Raw genomic sequence first — 17,122 nt, 5'->3', positions numbered from 1 at the left:
GTGAGAGAAAGAGTAACCATTGTGAAATACAGCCAGAGGCCAGGCACGGTGGCTCACGCCTATAATCCTAGCACTTTGGGAGGCCGAGGCGGAGGGATCCACCTGAGGTCAGGAGTTGAAGACCAGCCTGGCCAACATGATGAAACCACGTCTTTACTAAAAATACCAAAATTAGCTGGGCATGTTGATGGGTGCCCGTAATTCCAGCTACTGGGGAGGTTGAGGCAGGAGAATCACTTGGAGCCAGGAGAATCGCTTGAAGCCAGGAGGCGGAGGTTGCAGTGTGTGAGATCACACCACTGCACTCCAGCCTGAGTGGCAGAGTGAAACTCTGTCTCAAATAAAAAATTAAAAAAACCTGAAGTCAGGAGTTCGAGACTAGTCTGGCCAACATGGCGAAACCCCATCTCTACTAAAAATACAAAAATTAGCTGATCAGGTGGTGGTCGCCTGTAATCCCAGCTACTCTGGAGGCTGAGGCAGGAGAATCGCTTGAATCCAGGAGGCGGAGGTTGTGGTGAATCAAGATTGCGCCACTGCACCCCAGCTTGGGCCACAGAGCAAGACTCTGTCTAAAAAAAATGTAAAAAGAAATAGAATCAGAACATTCTCCATTACAAGGGCCTGCTCTCCAGGGGAAAAAAAATACTTTCCCAGGGCTTTGCCTCAGCTGAGGGAATGGCATGTCTCCTACTCTACCCCTGTATCACCTGAAGAAGAACGGAGAAATGTGGGGAGTTAAGATCCATGCTGATGGTCACAGCCTCCAAAAACAGACCCACTAAAAATCTGAGACTTCATCATACAGTCATATAATCTTCCTGTATCCCACACATTACCACCACACCAATAGGGCTTCAGTATCACAAAAGTGAATTATAGTTGAAAGAGGTGCAAGGTACAGATTATTCAAGAAGGAGTTCTTAGGAAAACCCAAAGACAACAAAGTAGACAAAAGCAATGACACTAGAGGAATTTGGAGCCACTGAAAACTACAGCTACAGCAAACAATAGTGCAATTCCCAGCTAGATTAACATAAAATCTCACACTGAACACCTATTTACCTCAGTTCTTATTATCTAATACAACATATCCCATTGTAAAACAAAGTTGCAAAGAATGCAAAAAGCCAAAAATAAAACACTCTCTGAGATGTTCAGTTTGAAATCACACAATTTATAAATTCGGAAAGGAGACTTTATTTCTTGTAAAAGGTTACACCCTGTAAGGTGGCCATCCCACAAGCTGGGAAGTGAGCCTTCAGGAAAAAACAGAGACAGGAATTTCAAAGGAAAAGGGGTTGAGCTAGGAGCTTTATGTTGAACAGGTTGGCAAAACATATGTATTCAACAGGTTACAGGAAAAGCTATGAATGTGCGTGCAACATGAGACCCATGTTTACCTTGGGGTAGAGACTTAATAATTTTTTAACGTCTGCTTTAGGGGGACAAGTGGTTTTTTGGTTACATGGATGAATTGCATCGTGGTGAAGTCTGAAATTTTAGTGTACCTGTCACCAAAGCAGTATACATTGTACCCAATATGTAGTTTTTTATCTCTCATCCTCCTTCCAGTGTCCCCCTTCTGAGTCTTCAATGGCCATTATACCACTCTGTATGCCTTTGCATACCCATAGCTTAGCTCCCACTTATAAGTCAGAACATACAGTATTTGGTTTTCCATTACTGAGTTACTTCACTTAGAATAATGGACTCTACTTTCATCCAAGTTGCGACAAAATACATTATTTTGTTCTTTTTAACGGCTGTGTAGTATTCCATGGTGTATATATGCCACATTTTCTTTATCCACTCATCAGTTGATGAGCACATAGGTTGTTTCCATATCTTTACAATTGTGAATTGTGCTGCAATAAACATATGTGTGTAGGTGTCTTTTTGATATAATTACTTATATTGCCTTTGGGTAGATACCCAGTAGTGGGATTGCTGAATTGAGTGGTAGATCTATTTGTGATTCTCTGAGAAATCTCCATACTGTTTTCCATACAGATTGTACTAATTTCCATTCCCACCAACCATGTAGAAGCACTCCCTTTTCACCACATCCATTGTTTTTTGACTTTTAATAATGGCCATTCTGGCTGGAGTAAAGGTGGTATCTCGTTGTGGTTTTAATTTGCGTTTATCTGATGATTAGTTGAGCGTTTTTCTGAAAATGTTGAGCATTTTTTTCATCTGTTTATTGGCCATTTGTATTTTTTTTGGAGAAATGAGACATTTAAATGTATCACAACTAGGCCTTAAACATCAAAATTTCTTTTCAAGGCATGAATGCATGTAAGAGTGTAGCTTCTGGAAATCGGCCAGAACCAATCCATGGTTGACGGTCTTCTTATCTGTAGAAAGTGCTGAAATCAGTCTCTTGTCCCATAAAAGCTGTAGTTATGGCTGGTAGAACAGGGATCAATTAGTCAGAATGTGGTGGTGAGCTACAAATTGTTTTAATATTGCTTATCTTAAGGTCAGTGCTTGTTTAGCTACTAGAGAAACAAACCAAAAGCTTTGTGGCAGTTCGAATGTCATTTATTTCTTAAGGGTAGGGTACATGACATAACCCTTGCCTAGAATGGCCTTAAGTTCTGTTTGTAATTTGGTATCTTATTGCCACAAAGGGTCTGTTCTGTCAGTCTTATAATCTCTATTTTTACATTAATACTAGTCAGTAGTCATGTTGAAATGATAGAAGGGAGGAGGTATCATGAGGCTCATCTGATCTCTTCTCCTGTCATGGCTGGGAACTCAGTTTTTAAAGATTTTTCTGTGGTGCCTTTGGCCAAGAGGGAGTCTGTTCAGTTGGTAGGGGGAAGGGGGATTTAGGATTTTATTTTTATTTTATAGAGGAGAAAAACCAAGTAACAGAAACAATCTAAGAGATGATACCAATTTGGAATTATCATAATTTGAAATAAGTAGGATTAATATGTTAAAGACTCTGATAGAAAACATAGACAACATGGAACAACAAATGGACAATGTAAGCAGAGAGGTAGAAATCCTCAGAAATAATCAAAGGAAATACTAGAAATCAAAACTACAGTAACAGAAATAGAAAATGCCTTGATTGGCTCACCAGTAGACTGGACAGCACGAAAAGGAGAGTAGCTTTTCCTCCCACTCCTCCCTCCCCCACAACACCATTCTGGCTGCACTGTGCTCTGAGCTCCAGGCTTCTGCTAAGCTAGTGCCACCTTCATCTCCCTTCAGCCCCATCACGATTACCTTCCAGGACCTCATCAGTCACAATAAGATGTTCTCTGACATTTACAAGATCTGGGAGATCACAAATGGGCTGTGCCTGGAAGTGGAGCAGAAGATGGTCAGTAAGACAACAGGGAACACTGATGACTCACTCATTGACAGAGATTCCTCCTCTGAAAGTACTGAGGGTGAAGTTACTGCAAGTACGATAATCACTAGTGTTGATATTGTTACAAACCATCACTTGTAGGAAGCAACTTCACAAAAGAAGTCTACTTTGATTTCATGTAATCAATCAATGAAATCAATCAAAGAAATCAATCAAAGAAAAATGAAATCAATCAAAGAAAAACTTGAAGAACAGAGACCAGAAAGAGTGAAACCTTTTATAACAGGAATGAAGAACAAATCAAGCACATCTTTGCTAATTTCAAAAACTACTAGTTCCATTTTTTTTTCTTTTTGAGACAGGGTCTCACTCTGTCACCCAAGCTGGAGTGCAGTGGCACAATCACAGGTCACTCTAATCTCTGCCTCCTGGGTTCAAGTGATTCTCTTGCCTCAGTCTCCCCAGTAGCTGAGATTACAGGCACGCACCACCATGCCCAGCTAATTATTGTATTTTTAGTAGAGACAGGGTTTCACCATGTTGACCAGGCTGATCTCAAACTCCTGGCCTCAAGTGATCCACCTGCCTTGGCCTTCCAAAGTGCTTGTATTACAGGCATGAGCTACATGCCCAGCAAGACTACCAATTCTTTATTGGTGAAAACCTAAATCCACCTGGCATGGTTGCTCTGCTGAACTACCATAAGGATGGTCAGTGTGACCCCATATATGATGTTTTAAAGAATGGTTTAGAAATTAAAGGATGTTAACAAATTTGGTAGTTACTTTGGATCTATCAACTGTCATCATAACTGGCTGCCACTTGTCATCGACACAACACCAGAGATTAAGACAAATGAGACTGATGTCATCTTGAGCTCTTTAATTGTTTTGACTCTGACTTATTTGGCATGGAGGCATTACTTTTAAGGAAAAAAACTTGTTATGTAGATTGTCTAAAAATAAAATGCATTTAAACTAAGAAAGAGAGAGAATAAGTACTCTTGAGGATACATCTTCAGAAATTTTCCAAACTCATATAAAAGGGCATAAAGAAGAGTAAAAAATAAGAACAATATAAAAGAAAAGTGGGCCAAATTTAAAATGTGAATATATGCATAACTGTAATATGAGGAGGAGAAAGAAAAAATGGAGAAGAAATGTTTGAAGTAGTAATAGCTGAGACCTTTCCAAAATTAATAATGCTAACCCACAGACCTGGAAAGTTCAGAAAACAAGTAGGATACATAATAGAATATATACAACTATGCGTATCATATTCAAACTGCTAAGAAAAAAAAGATAGAGAAAATTATGAAAGAACCCAAATGAAAAAGAAGTCATCTTGCCCATGGAGAAGCATAGAAAATAATTATAGTTGTCTTTTTGTCAGAAACCATAAGTAAGAACAGAGTGGAGTGAATTAAAGTACTGAAAGAAAAAAACCCATCAACCTAAAATTCTATTTGCAGTAAAATTTTTCTTCAAAATTGAAGGAAACAGTCAGACTTCCTCAAACAAAAACTGAGGCAGTTTATCACCAGCAGGCTTACCCTACAAGAAATGTCAAAAGATGATAAGAAAGTCTTCAGGCAGAAGGAAAATTATATAGATCAGAAACTGAGATCTATATAAAGAATATTCAAGAATAAATGAATTAAAATATTTTATTTTTCTTATTTTTAATTGACTTAAAATATAACTCTTTAAGGTATTAATAGTAAAATTGTATGAGGTGACCACTATACCTAGATACTTGAAATGAATGACAGCAGCATCATAGGAGATGAAAAGGATGAGTCAGAAATAAGCTATGTGCACTACACATCAGGCAGTGTAGTGTTATTCAAAGAGAAACTTAAATCAGTTAAAAATATATATTGCAAATTTGAGGTCAACTCCTAATTTAAAAAAATAAATATAAGTGTTGTATTATGCTACAAAAAGAGATAAAATGAAATCATATAAAATGTTCAATCAAAACCAGAGAAGACAGGAAAGAAAGAACAAATGTAACAAATTAGAAAACAGTTACAAATGTGGTAGACATTAATCCAACCATATCAATAATCTTTTCAATATGAGTGGCATAAATACAACAATTAAAAGACCGCTATTGTTAGAGTTGATAAAGAAACAAGACTCAACATGTGCTGTATATAAGAAATCTACTTTTAATATAAATATTTGGACAGATTAAAATAAAATAATGAAGAAAGATAAATCATGCTAACACTTGTATTTAGTACCTTTTTTCTTGATGTCTGTTGTGTTTATTATTAGTATGACCACTACAGTTCTCCTTTAATTACTATTTTCATGCTGTTATTTTCCATCCTTTTACTTTCAACCTATTTGTGCTTTGAATCTAAATTCTTTCTCTTGTAAATGAAATATATATTTTATGAATATTATTACAACCTCTGCCTTTTTATTAGTGTAATCTATTTACACCTAAATTGATTATGAATAATGAAGCATTTAAGTCTGCCATTTTGGCATTTTTTATATATGTCTCTTGTCTATTTTTAATCTATTCTACAATTACTGCCTTATTTTTTTGTTAAATAGATATTTTCTTTTTTTTTTTTTTTTACTTTATTTATTATTATTATACTTTAAGTTGTAGGGTGCATGTGCATAACATGCAGGTTTGTTACATATGTATACTTGTGCCATGTTGCTGTGCTGCACCCATCAACTCGTCATTTACATCAGGTATAACTCCCAATGCAATCCCTCCCCCCTCCCCCCTCCCCATGATAGGCCCCGGTGTGTGATGTTCCCCTTCCTGAGTCCGAGTGAGCTCATTGTTCAGTTCCCACCTATGAGTGAGAACATGCGGTGTTTGGTTTTCTGTTCTTGTGATAGTTTGCTAAGAATGATGGATTCCAGCTGCATCCATGTCCCTACAAAGGACTCAAACTCATCCTTTTTGATGGCTGCATAGTATTCCATGGTGTATATGTGCCACATTTTCTTAATCCAATCTGTTACTGATGGACATTTGGGTTGATTCCAAGTCTTTGCTATTGTGAATAGTGCCGCAATAAACATACGTGTGCATGTGTCTTTATAGCAGCATAATTTATAATCCTTTGGGTATATACCCAGTAATGGGATGGCTGGGTCATATGGTACATCTAGTTCTAGATCCTTGAGGAATCGCCATACTGTTTTCCATAATGGTTGAACTAGTTTACAATCCCACCAACAGTGTAAAAGTGTTCCTATTTCTCCACATCCTCTCCAGCACCTGTTGTTTCCTGACTTTTTAATGATCGCCATTCTAACTGGTGTGAGATGGTATCTCATTGTGGTTTTGATTTGCATTTCTCTGATGGCCAGTGATGATGAGCATTTTTTCATGTGTCTGTTGGCTGTATGAATGTCTTCTTTTGAGAACTGTCTGTTCATATCCTTTGCCCACTTTTTGATGGGGTTGTTTGTTTTTTTCTTGTAAATTTGTTTGAGTTCTTTGTAGGTTCTGGATATTAGCCCTTTGTCAGATGAGTAGATTGCAAAAATTTTCTCCCATTCTGTAGGTTGCCTGTTCACTCTGATGGTAGTGTCTTTTGCTGTGCAGAAGCTCTTTAGTTTAATGAGATCCCATTTGTCAATTTTGGCTTTTGCTGCCATTGCTTTTGGTGTTTTAGACATGAAGTCTTTGCCCATGCCTATGTCCTGAATGGTACTACCTAGGTTTTCCTCTAGGATTTTTATGGTATTAGGTCTAACATTTAAGTCTCTAATCCATCTTGAATTAATTTTCGTATAAGGAGTAAGGAAAGGATCCAGTTTCAGCTTTCTACTTTATGGCTAGCCAATTTTCCCAGCACCATTTATTAAATAGGGAATCCTTTCCCCATTTCTTGTTTCTCTCAGGTTTGTCAAAGATCAAATGGCTGTAGATGTGTGGTATTATTTCTGAGGACTCTGTTCTGTTCCATTGGTCTATATCTCTGTTTTGGTACCAGTACCATGCTGTTTTGGTTACTGTAGCCTTGTAGTATAGTTTGAAGTCAGGTAGCGTGATGCCTCCAGCTTTGTTCTTTTGACTTAGGATTGTCTTGGAGATGCGGGCTCTTGTTTGGTTCCATATGAACTTTAAAGTAGTTTTTTCCAATTCTGTGAAGAAAGTCATTGGTAGCTTGATGGGGATGGCATTGAATCTATAAATTACCTTGGGCAGTATGGCCATTTTCACGATATTGATTCTTCCTATCCATGAGCATGGTATGTTCTTCCATTTGTTTGTGTCCTCTTTTATTTCACTGAGCAGTGGTTTGTAGTTCTCCTTGAAGAGGTCCTTTACATCCCTTGTAAGTTGGATTCCTAGGTATTTGATTCTCTTTGAAGCAATTGTGATTGGAAGTTCATTCCTGATTTGGCTCTCTGTTTGTCTGTTACTGGTGTATAAGAAGGCTTGTGATTTTTGCACATTAATTTTGTATCCTGAGACTTTGCTGAAGTTGCTTATCAGCTTAAGGAGATTTTGGGCTGAGACAATGGGGTTTTCTAAATATACAATCATGTCATCTGCAAACAGGGACAATTTGACTTCTTCTTTTCCTAACTGAATACCCTTGATTTCTTTCTCTTGCCTGATTGCCCTAGCCAGAACTTTTCTTGTCGTAGGGCGGTGGGATGCCATCAAACACCTTGAGGCGGTCCAGGGCAGCCTGGCCTCGCTTGGTCTTGTGAGGCAGCATGCCTTGCACGGTCCGCCAGAAGGTGCGGCTGGGGGCCCGGAAGTGGTAGGGGCCTCTGGAAGGGTTGGTGTTCATCCGCTTGCGGAGGAAAGCCAGGTACTTCAACTTGTTTCTGTAGAAATTGCCAGAAATGTTGATGCCTTCGCAGCGTACGACCACCACCTTCCGGCCCAGCAGTACCTGTTTAGCCACGATGGCCGCCAGGCGGCCCAGGAGATGGCCTCGACCATCAAGCACCAGGACCTGCACCTCCGCCATCTTTGGCAGCCGCCTGGGAAAGGGAAATAGATATTTTCTATTGTACCATTTTAATTCTCTTGTGATTTCTTTTAGAATATATTTATTTTATTAGTGGTTGCCTCGGAGATTACAATTAACAACTTATAGCCACATAGTTCATATTAATACCATCTTATTTTCACTAGTACACAACTATTTTACTTCTATGTAGCTCTAATTCTTTGCCTCACCTTTATGCTATGATTATCATACAAATTACATTTTGATAATATTATAGGTTCATCAACACTCACTAGTACACAACTATTTTACTTCTATGTAGCTCTAATTCTTTGCCTCACCTTTATGCTATGATTATCATACAAATTACATCTTGATAATATTATAGATTCATCAACACAATCCTATAATTGCTTTGCAAACTTGTATTTTAAGTCAGACAAGATAATACAAAAGGATGGATGGATGGATGGATGGAATAATGGATGGATGAATGGACGGATGCATAGAGAGATAATACTATCTTTCCTATTTACCTATGTAATTACTTTTACTGATATTCTTTATTTCTTAATGTGGATGCAAGTTAATGTTTGTCATCCTTTCACTTCAGCCTGAAGGAATTGTAATACTCTTTAGTATTATTCATAATAAAAGTTTGCAAACAACAATTCTGGCCATTTTTCTTTATCTGAAAATGCCTCCATTTCTTCATCATTTTTGAATAATACTTTGTTGGATATAGAATTCTTAATTGATATGTCTTTTTTTTGAGAACTTTATATATGCTCTTCCACTGCCTTCTGGTTTTCATGGTTTCTGATGAGAAATTAGCTGTTAATCTTATTAAGGGTCCCTTGTAGATGCCGAATTGCTTTTTGCTTGCTGCTTTCAAGATTCCTATTTGCCCTTGGCTCTGAACAATTTGATTATGATATATCCAGGTGTGAATATCTTTGAGATTACTCTACATAAACTTCCTTTAGCTGCTTATATATGTAAGTTAATGTTTCCATTAAATATGTAAAATTCATGTCCATTATCTAAGTATTCTTTCTTCTTTCTCTCTCTCCCCTATTTCTGGAACTCCCATTTTGTGTATGTTGATACACTTGATTGTGTCCTACAGTTTTGTCAAATTTCTGTGTATATTTCTTCAATAGGTTTTTATTTCTATTTTTCTGACTGCATTATCTCCACTGACTTATATTTAAGCTCATTTATTCCTTCTGTCAACTCAGATCTGCTGTTGAGCTCCTCCACTAAAATTTTCTTTTCAGTTATTGTAGTTTTTAACTCCAGAATTTCCATTTGTTTTTTTTTTCTTGTAATCTATCTATTGGTGTTCCCATCCCCCACCCCACCTGCCAGGTATAGCCCATACTTCCTCTGTCTTTGTGTCTCATAATTTTTTTGTTGAAAGCCAGGCATTTTAAATAATATTATATGACAACTCTAAAAACTATTTTGCTAGGCTTTGTTGTACATTGACACTTAAATCTCTACTCACTTAGCTTTATGGTCAGCTAATGATTGCACTGAGATTTCCTTAAATGCCTTCAACTGATAAGTCTTCTTATATTTGCCAAGGGATTCTGTGTGCATATTGAGGTAATTCCTTTGACATTTTAGCAGTTTACATCTTTGCCTTAGCCTTCATTTTTGGTTTGTGCAGTCTCAATATCAGCCAGAAGAGATTAGGAATATCTCAGGTTTTTTTCCCTAGGTGTATTTACAACTCTGCACATGCACATGATTTTATTTTTATTTAGTTTCCTACAGTGAATGTTTCAAAACCTTTTAATACCCTCTATAAGAAGTCGGTTATTTTCTTTTGTTTTGTTTGAGACAAGAGTCTTGCTTTGTCACCCAGGACAGAGTGCAGTGGCACAATCTTAGCTCACTGCAACCTCCACCTCCTGGGGTCAGGCAATTCTCCTGACTCAGCCTCTTGAGTAGCTGTTATTATAGATGTGAGCCACCATGCTTAGCTACTTTTTTTTTTTTTTTTTTTTTTTTTTTTTGTGGAGATGAGGTTTCACCATGTTGCCCAGGTTAGTCTTGAACTCCTGGCCTCTGGTGATCCACCTGCCTCAGCCTCCCAATGTGCTGGGATTACAGGCATGAGCCACCACACCTGGTCCTCTCTATAGACTTCTAATTCTCCAGCTTTTTCTTTTGAATATTTTTATGAGTCTTTTTTGGCCACATTGTTAACTATAACTCAGATACTTGCAATTTTAAAAAATTACTGCTGATTATTTTTTTAAAATGCCTCAGGAAAAAATTCCACTGAGGAAGCTCCCAGGCCAAATAAAGATAAGCCCTGCAAGTGGGCATTTCCAGGGAGCTGCTAGAAAGCTCAAATAGTAACATATTCTGTGAATAAACATATTTAACAGCTTCAGATCTATTATTTTCTCTCTGGTGGCTGCCAGACTGCTGGTTTTCAGAGCTACTGTTATTGTAAGGCTTCTGATCTTGAAGGCTGCTGTTGAACTAAAGAGAGCATAATGGGAATAGCACTTCTCAAAAATACACCATGAAACTTATTGTTCTTACCAAGATCTCATCATTTTTTCTTAAACAAATACTCCTCATATTGCTTCAAGTCTCTGGTTTATTTCCAGAACTCTGAAGATGTTGATTTTGATAATTTTTTTGTCAATATTCTCATTGCTTGTGTAGAATAGTGAATATTCAAAGGCCCTAACTCTGCCATTCTGGAAGAATGTCCCTTGTAGTTACTTTTTATAGTTATTTTTCATCTTATTATTAAACGTGTAATGGTCTCTCAAGCTGGTTTAAGACCGTCTCTTTGCAGCAATGCCTTTCTTCATCTCTAACTTGACACTTTCAGTTGGCAAGCCAAAAATCCAAAAATGTTAGAAATATAGATAATTCACAAAAAAATTTTCCATTAACAAATGCCACTGAGTATTTGTGATATCTTTGGTCTATGCAAATGCTATTTTAAAATGGTATCAGTCTGCTTTCTAGATTAGAAGTCAAAATCCACTTCGCTACCTGTTTTTATATGATTTGCCATACAAAGCATTGTGTTTCATTTGTGATGAAAGTATAACTGTGGTAAAAGAATACAATATATGCTGATATTATCAAACTTGGCACTTAACACAATATTCCCAATTCACGGTGAAGCCATGGTTAGAAAAATTATAAAATTTTAAAAGAACATCTTAGCACAGCAGAATTTTCAACCAGAGTTTGTTTCTGAGTGACTCACTTGTTAACCAAGAAAGAGAAGTCATTTACTGATGGCGAGTCAATTAAATTGTGTTTGATTGCAGAAGACCAAAAGATGTATCCAGACAAAATAAAACTGCCTAGCACTATTAACCTTTCAGCAAAAATCATTGCTAGAAGAATTGAAGACATCAGAAGCAATATTAATATCACTTAAAAATAAGGAAAATAGTTGTGAGTGGTTTCCCTCAGCTTTTAATATGTTAACATACATTACTGATACAGCTTAGTTATTGTTTATTCAAGGAGTCAGTGCAGAGTTTGAAGTGCCTAAATGGCCTCTGTTAATAGTTTGCATGGCACAACTACCTGTGAAAATATATTCAAAGAAGTTGAGAAAATATTAATTCAGTATAATCTGAAGCAGAATCTGCTAAGATGTAATACACCTGATACAAAAATACACGTGGACCAGAAACAGTCCTAGTTAGACAAATTTACAAAGTTCATAAAATGTAAAATGCATAAAGACTATAGTCCTTATTGTGTTATCCGTCACAAAGTATTTTGTGAAGAATATATGAATTTATCATGAGTTATTGAACCAGAAGTGTCGATGGTAAACTTCATTAGCTCTCATAAACTTTGCCATTGTTAGTTCCATAAAGTTTTGTAAGAAATAAAAGCTGAATATCCTGACTTACCCTACGACACATCAGTTTAAGAACTTAACAATAGTAAAGTTGTTTGTGGGTTTTTTTTTGAAACAGAGTCTCTCTCTGTCACCCAGGCTGGAGTGCAGTGGCACAATCTCAGCTTACTGCAACCTCTGCCCTCCCCACTGCACTGGTTCAAGTGAGTCTTCTGCCTCAGACTTCCAAGTAGCTGGGACTACAGGCACTAACTGCCACACCCAGATGATTTTTATATTTTTAGTAGAGGTGGGGTTTCACCATGTTGGCCAGGCTGGTCTCAAACGCCTGGCCTTAAGTGATCTGCCCGCCTTGGCCTCCCAAAGTGCTGGAATTACAAGCATGAGCCACTGTACCTAGACTTTTGTGTTATTTTTTAAACCTGGATCAAGATTAAAATGTTTCTGAATAAGAAGAACTGTACTGTCGACCACTATTTCAGAACACTAAACAACTTCAAAACTTATTATTCACTGCAGGTTTCATCATCTCCAATTGAAAGTCAAAGCAGAGCTAATATGTGAAACTTGCTCTATCATAATTACAATGACAATCATCAATCTTTGAATCACAACTAATATCATGCTTCTTTGTATACTTCCCATGCTGTCAAAAGTTAAAATAAAAAACGAGATTAATATTTCCACACAAATTTCAGTAGATATATTTTCTGATCTCAATTTCAGCATTGTCGTTTTAGACCTTGATGTAAGTGCTAAAAAAATTCTATATTTCAAAGTTTACTTAACAATGCAATTGAGAAGATTCTACCTAAACTTTCATTGCAAGTGATTAATCTGCAACATAATGACATGCTAAAAGGCAAATATCAAAAGAAGAATCTAATAAAATTCTATAAATGACTTCTAAGCAATAAATATGCTCAATTATTATAGAATATTATGCTCTTGGAGCACTATTGGTATTTGATAGTACCTATCTGTGTGAAAAGACATTTTCAAAGATAAAATATGTTAAATTTTGTTGGTGTCAACATTAACATATGAACATTTGCAATTAATTTTGATGATAGAGAATATTAACATGAATGCCAATTTTTAAAAATTCCTTAAAAATTATTTTGTTTTCATTAGTAGACCTATAATTTAAGAAATTTAAATTACTAAACTATTATATTTTAAATACCATCAATGAATATTTATAAAAACTTTTTTTCTTTCTTGTTATGTAAGTACCTACATGATACCAATGTAGCCTCTTGACCTGAAGAGCTTAAAATATTTATTATCTAGCCTTTTGCAAAATAAAATTTGTCAACTCTGTTCTAGATAGTTAAAATAAACAGTATCACATCAGATGTCTGGAAACAATAAAGATTAGATTTATGATAATTTGACAAAGGCAATAATTTTCATTCCAAACTACTAATAAATGTTTTGAGTTTAGATTAATAGGTTGTTGGAAAATTGGGAAAAGGTAGGGGTGAATAATACTTTTAAAGAGAAATTGACTCAATTATATAAGCTTAATTTTCCATGGAAACAAAAAATAATAGTACAGCAGATAAAGGAATCAAAGAATAGAATGTGATAATCATTAAGACATCTAAAATTTGGTGTGGTTACTGTTGGACTTTTATCCCTGAAACTCTGAGAAAGAAGGTCTGCTCCTTTGAGATGATCAAACAGAAGAGGTTGGAGGAAGATTTCAGAGAACATGCAGTTTATTTTCTTTTTCAAACAATAAAAAGAGCTGAGACATGATTGGGAATTTATTTCAATGGAGTTTTTGATATGAAAGAGAAAGAGATAATAGGAAAACATTTTTTCTTGCAAAATAATCAAGAAACTGATCACCAGGAAGTGAGATTATTTATATTTGTATTAAGATAGTTTCATACATATGCCAGTTTATTCTAGTCTATAAAAGACAAGGTTGCTTACCTAAAAAACTTTAACAGTACACAATTTTGCCTCTTCCATTTACTCCACAAGATCAGTAAAGAGAGAAATGCATGTGCTTCTGCATGAGTTATAACTAGTGGTGAACCATGAGGTGATTTTGTTCTTGCTATGGGACAATAGCAAAAAGGGTCTGAGTCAAAACTCACTTATCAGCATGCACAGTGGTTCCATTGTGCAGACATTTTGATTAGACATAAGACAGAATTTTATTGCCAAAAGCTGTGTGTATGTGTATGTTTGGTGGTGATTTTTAAATTGTAGAGAAATTCCCATAAAATTTATAGAATATCTCTCTCTCTCTCTCTTTCTCTGTCTGTCTTCCTCTCTCCCCCCATAAATGGCTGCAACTAAGTAAAAACATTTACAAGGAAATAAATGACTTCCAGTATTTCCCTCTGGATCTTTAGAATAAGAAGTGGAACATCTAGATAGTTTCTTGGTGCAACAGGTCTTAGCTTCAAGGAATCCAAATATGAATGTGACCAAGAGTCACACATCAGGAAAGCTGAGGACTTACTGACCTTTAGAAACTTCATTTCAAATTAGAGGTGAACAGAGCAGGGTGAATATCCTCCTTCTTACCCCCTTCCATTTTCATTCACCTTTAATTTAAAAAACTAAAGCATAGGAAACATCTAAGTATGAGTGCCCCTGCCTTACTGAGGCTATCTCATCCTGCACTTCTTATACGGCCCACTAAAAAACTCTGATGCTTACCTTTCATCCCTAGTCACAGCCCTACACTAATCACATCTTCTTGTTAAAGAACACTGTCCATAACCTTTTCCCTCCCACAAGAGACTCCTAATTTTAACTTTTCATCTTTAATCAAGGCGTGCCTCCTTTTAAAAATAGCCATTGTGTAACACACAGACCGGGAGGACTCCATGTCTTGAGTGATCCCAAATGGCCTCCATCTCCATTATCTCCACATTGCCATTGTGTAACACACAGACCGGGAGGACTCCATGTCGTGAGTGATCCCAAATGGCCTCCATCTCCATTATCTCCATTGCTTCTTGACAGGTTGCTGGTACTAAGTAAAATGTTATAACACTCAGGATGCCTGTATTCACAGGCTTTCCTCCAGTGATGGCTTCCAGATGTGAGGAAATTTTTAAAGTCTGTGGTCCTCAACACATCATTGGGTCCTTCCAATGTTTTCAAAAATCCATAATCACCAGCACACTATGTTGACTCCATTTCAACTTTCAGCCACAGGGATTTCAGAGAAACTAAGCAATATGGATAAGAATACTTCACAAATAACTTCCCATTTGTAGAGAAAATACATTAAAATATCCACATACCCTGCAATTATTTTAATTTCCTCTGCAGAGTTTGATACCTACCCCCTGTATCCTTCTCTCACACACATAAACACATGGGCACCTCACACCAGTAAGATTTTGATGGGTGCTATCTTTTTCCAGTTCCAATTCCTTTTGGGGGATATTAATGTTAATAATTTTCCAGGCCAAGCCTCCCAACCCACTGCATAAAGAAAGCATTTATGTCATGTTGAACCCTGACCTGAACTCAATCCCATAAAATCTTGGGAAGTGAATCAATACAATGAAAAGGGAAGTAGTTTTCAGATATCTCATGCTCCTACTCCCCATCTCCATACCCCACTAAAATGGAAAAAAGAAAAAAAAATACAGTCTTGCGTATGAAATTTGCATTTGTTTCAGTGATGCATTTTAGGATTGAAAGTGTCAGAGTAACTGACTTCATTGTTCAGTTCATTGTCCAATACACAAAGAAAACTGTATGCCACAACTGTCTATGGGAGGGAAGTATTTTTTTTTTTTTTTGAGACGGAGTCTCGCTCTGTCGCCCAGGCTGGAGTGCAGTAGCGCGATCTCGGCTCACTGCAAGCTCCGCCTCCCGAGTTCACGCCATTCTCCTGGCTCAGCCTCCCGAGTAGCTGGGACTACAGGCGCCCACAACCGCGCCCGGCTAATTTTTTGTGTTTTTTTAGTAGAGACGGGGTTTCACCGTGGTCTCGATCTCCTGACCTTGTGATTCGCCCGCCTCGGCCTCCCAAAGTGCTGGGATTACAGGCGTGAGCCACCGCGCCCGGCGGAAGTATTTTTTATTTAGGTCAACCTCTACACTTACTATGCAAGTTGATATTTAGAAAGTGTTGGAGAGTGTGGGAAAGAGCACCTAAAACTATAACCTTATGCTGAAAAAAATTGGCTGAGGAAATGGCTCCTATGAGGGTTGCCATGAGCCCGAGGCTTGTCGAGGGCACAGACTCTGACTTTTATTAAAGGAACCTACTCTGGGTCATATCTCATTTCTCCTCATGTTATAGAAAATCCCAAATGCAATATCCATGAAATGTAAAGGGATTTAAATGAGGGTTCATCTGTAGAATGGGTGAGAAAGAGGGAAATTGTCTTTTTATCTTTCTCTTTTCGTCTGGTAACAATTTATACTCAGAGATGCCTACACAAGTGTTTTCACAGAAAATGCTCTGTGGAAAAGCTGTCAGTTTTTACTCATCAGAAATAAAGCAAAGCTTAACACAGAGAAGTTCAAATATCGGCTCAGATGTGGGTTTATCTAACAGAAACTCTATCCTGGTCTTGCCTCACCTGGGCTGGGGCCACTCTGACCTTGGATCTAACTTCTAAGCTAGAAGATAGGAAAAAAAAGCCTTTGTGGAGATTTTATATTGTAAACATTGAAAGCAGAGGCCACAAGTTTGATAGAGCCCATCTGTAAAGCAGCATTTAAAGGCAAACAGAACGCTCCGCTCACAGCTGATCTGGTTTACCTTAGAATACAGTTTACATTCTCCTACGTAGACTGAAATTAGATTACACTGAATAGAAAGATATCCTGAATTTTTATATACCTCCTTTAAAAAATACCATTTACAGATGTTTTTAAAATCATACCTATTATCTCTACTATTAAAGTTTATAATTTAATAATGACTTCATGACGACTCTGTGTATGCAAAGAATCAGGAGAGACCAGGAAGTGGAGAGAGGTTGAAGAA

At 37.0% G+C, this 17,122-nt stretch overlaps 1 protein-coding gene and 2 pseudogenes across 4 annotated transcripts in view; 2 read left to right on the top strand and 1 right to left on the bottom strand.

The window, feature by feature from the left end:
* LOC105476597 (potassium calcium-activated channel subfamily U member 1) overlaps positions 1–17,122 on the top strand; it is a 166,682-nt gene that overhangs the window by 106,921 nt on the left and 42,639 nt on the right. The gene's annotated exons all lie outside the window — the stretch shown is intronic.
* Positions 2,978–4,100, top strand: LOC139355779 (translationally-controlled tumor protein-like; annotated as a pseudogene).
* Positions 7,944–8,319, bottom strand: LOC105476618 (large ribosomal subunit protein uL13 pseudogene; annotated as a pseudogene).

The sequence above is a fragment of the Macaca nemestrina genome, chromosome 8, assembly GCF_043159975.1.
Source record: "Macaca nemestrina isolate mMacNem1 chromosome 8, mMacNem.hap1, whole genome shotgun sequence".
Taxonomy (NCBI): domain Eukaryota; kingdom Metazoa; phylum Chordata; class Mammalia; order Primates; family Cercopithecidae; genus Macaca; species Macaca nemestrina.
The sequence above is the reverse complement of the archived record's forward strand: the minus strand, read 5'-3'. Positions and strand labels throughout refer to the sequence as shown.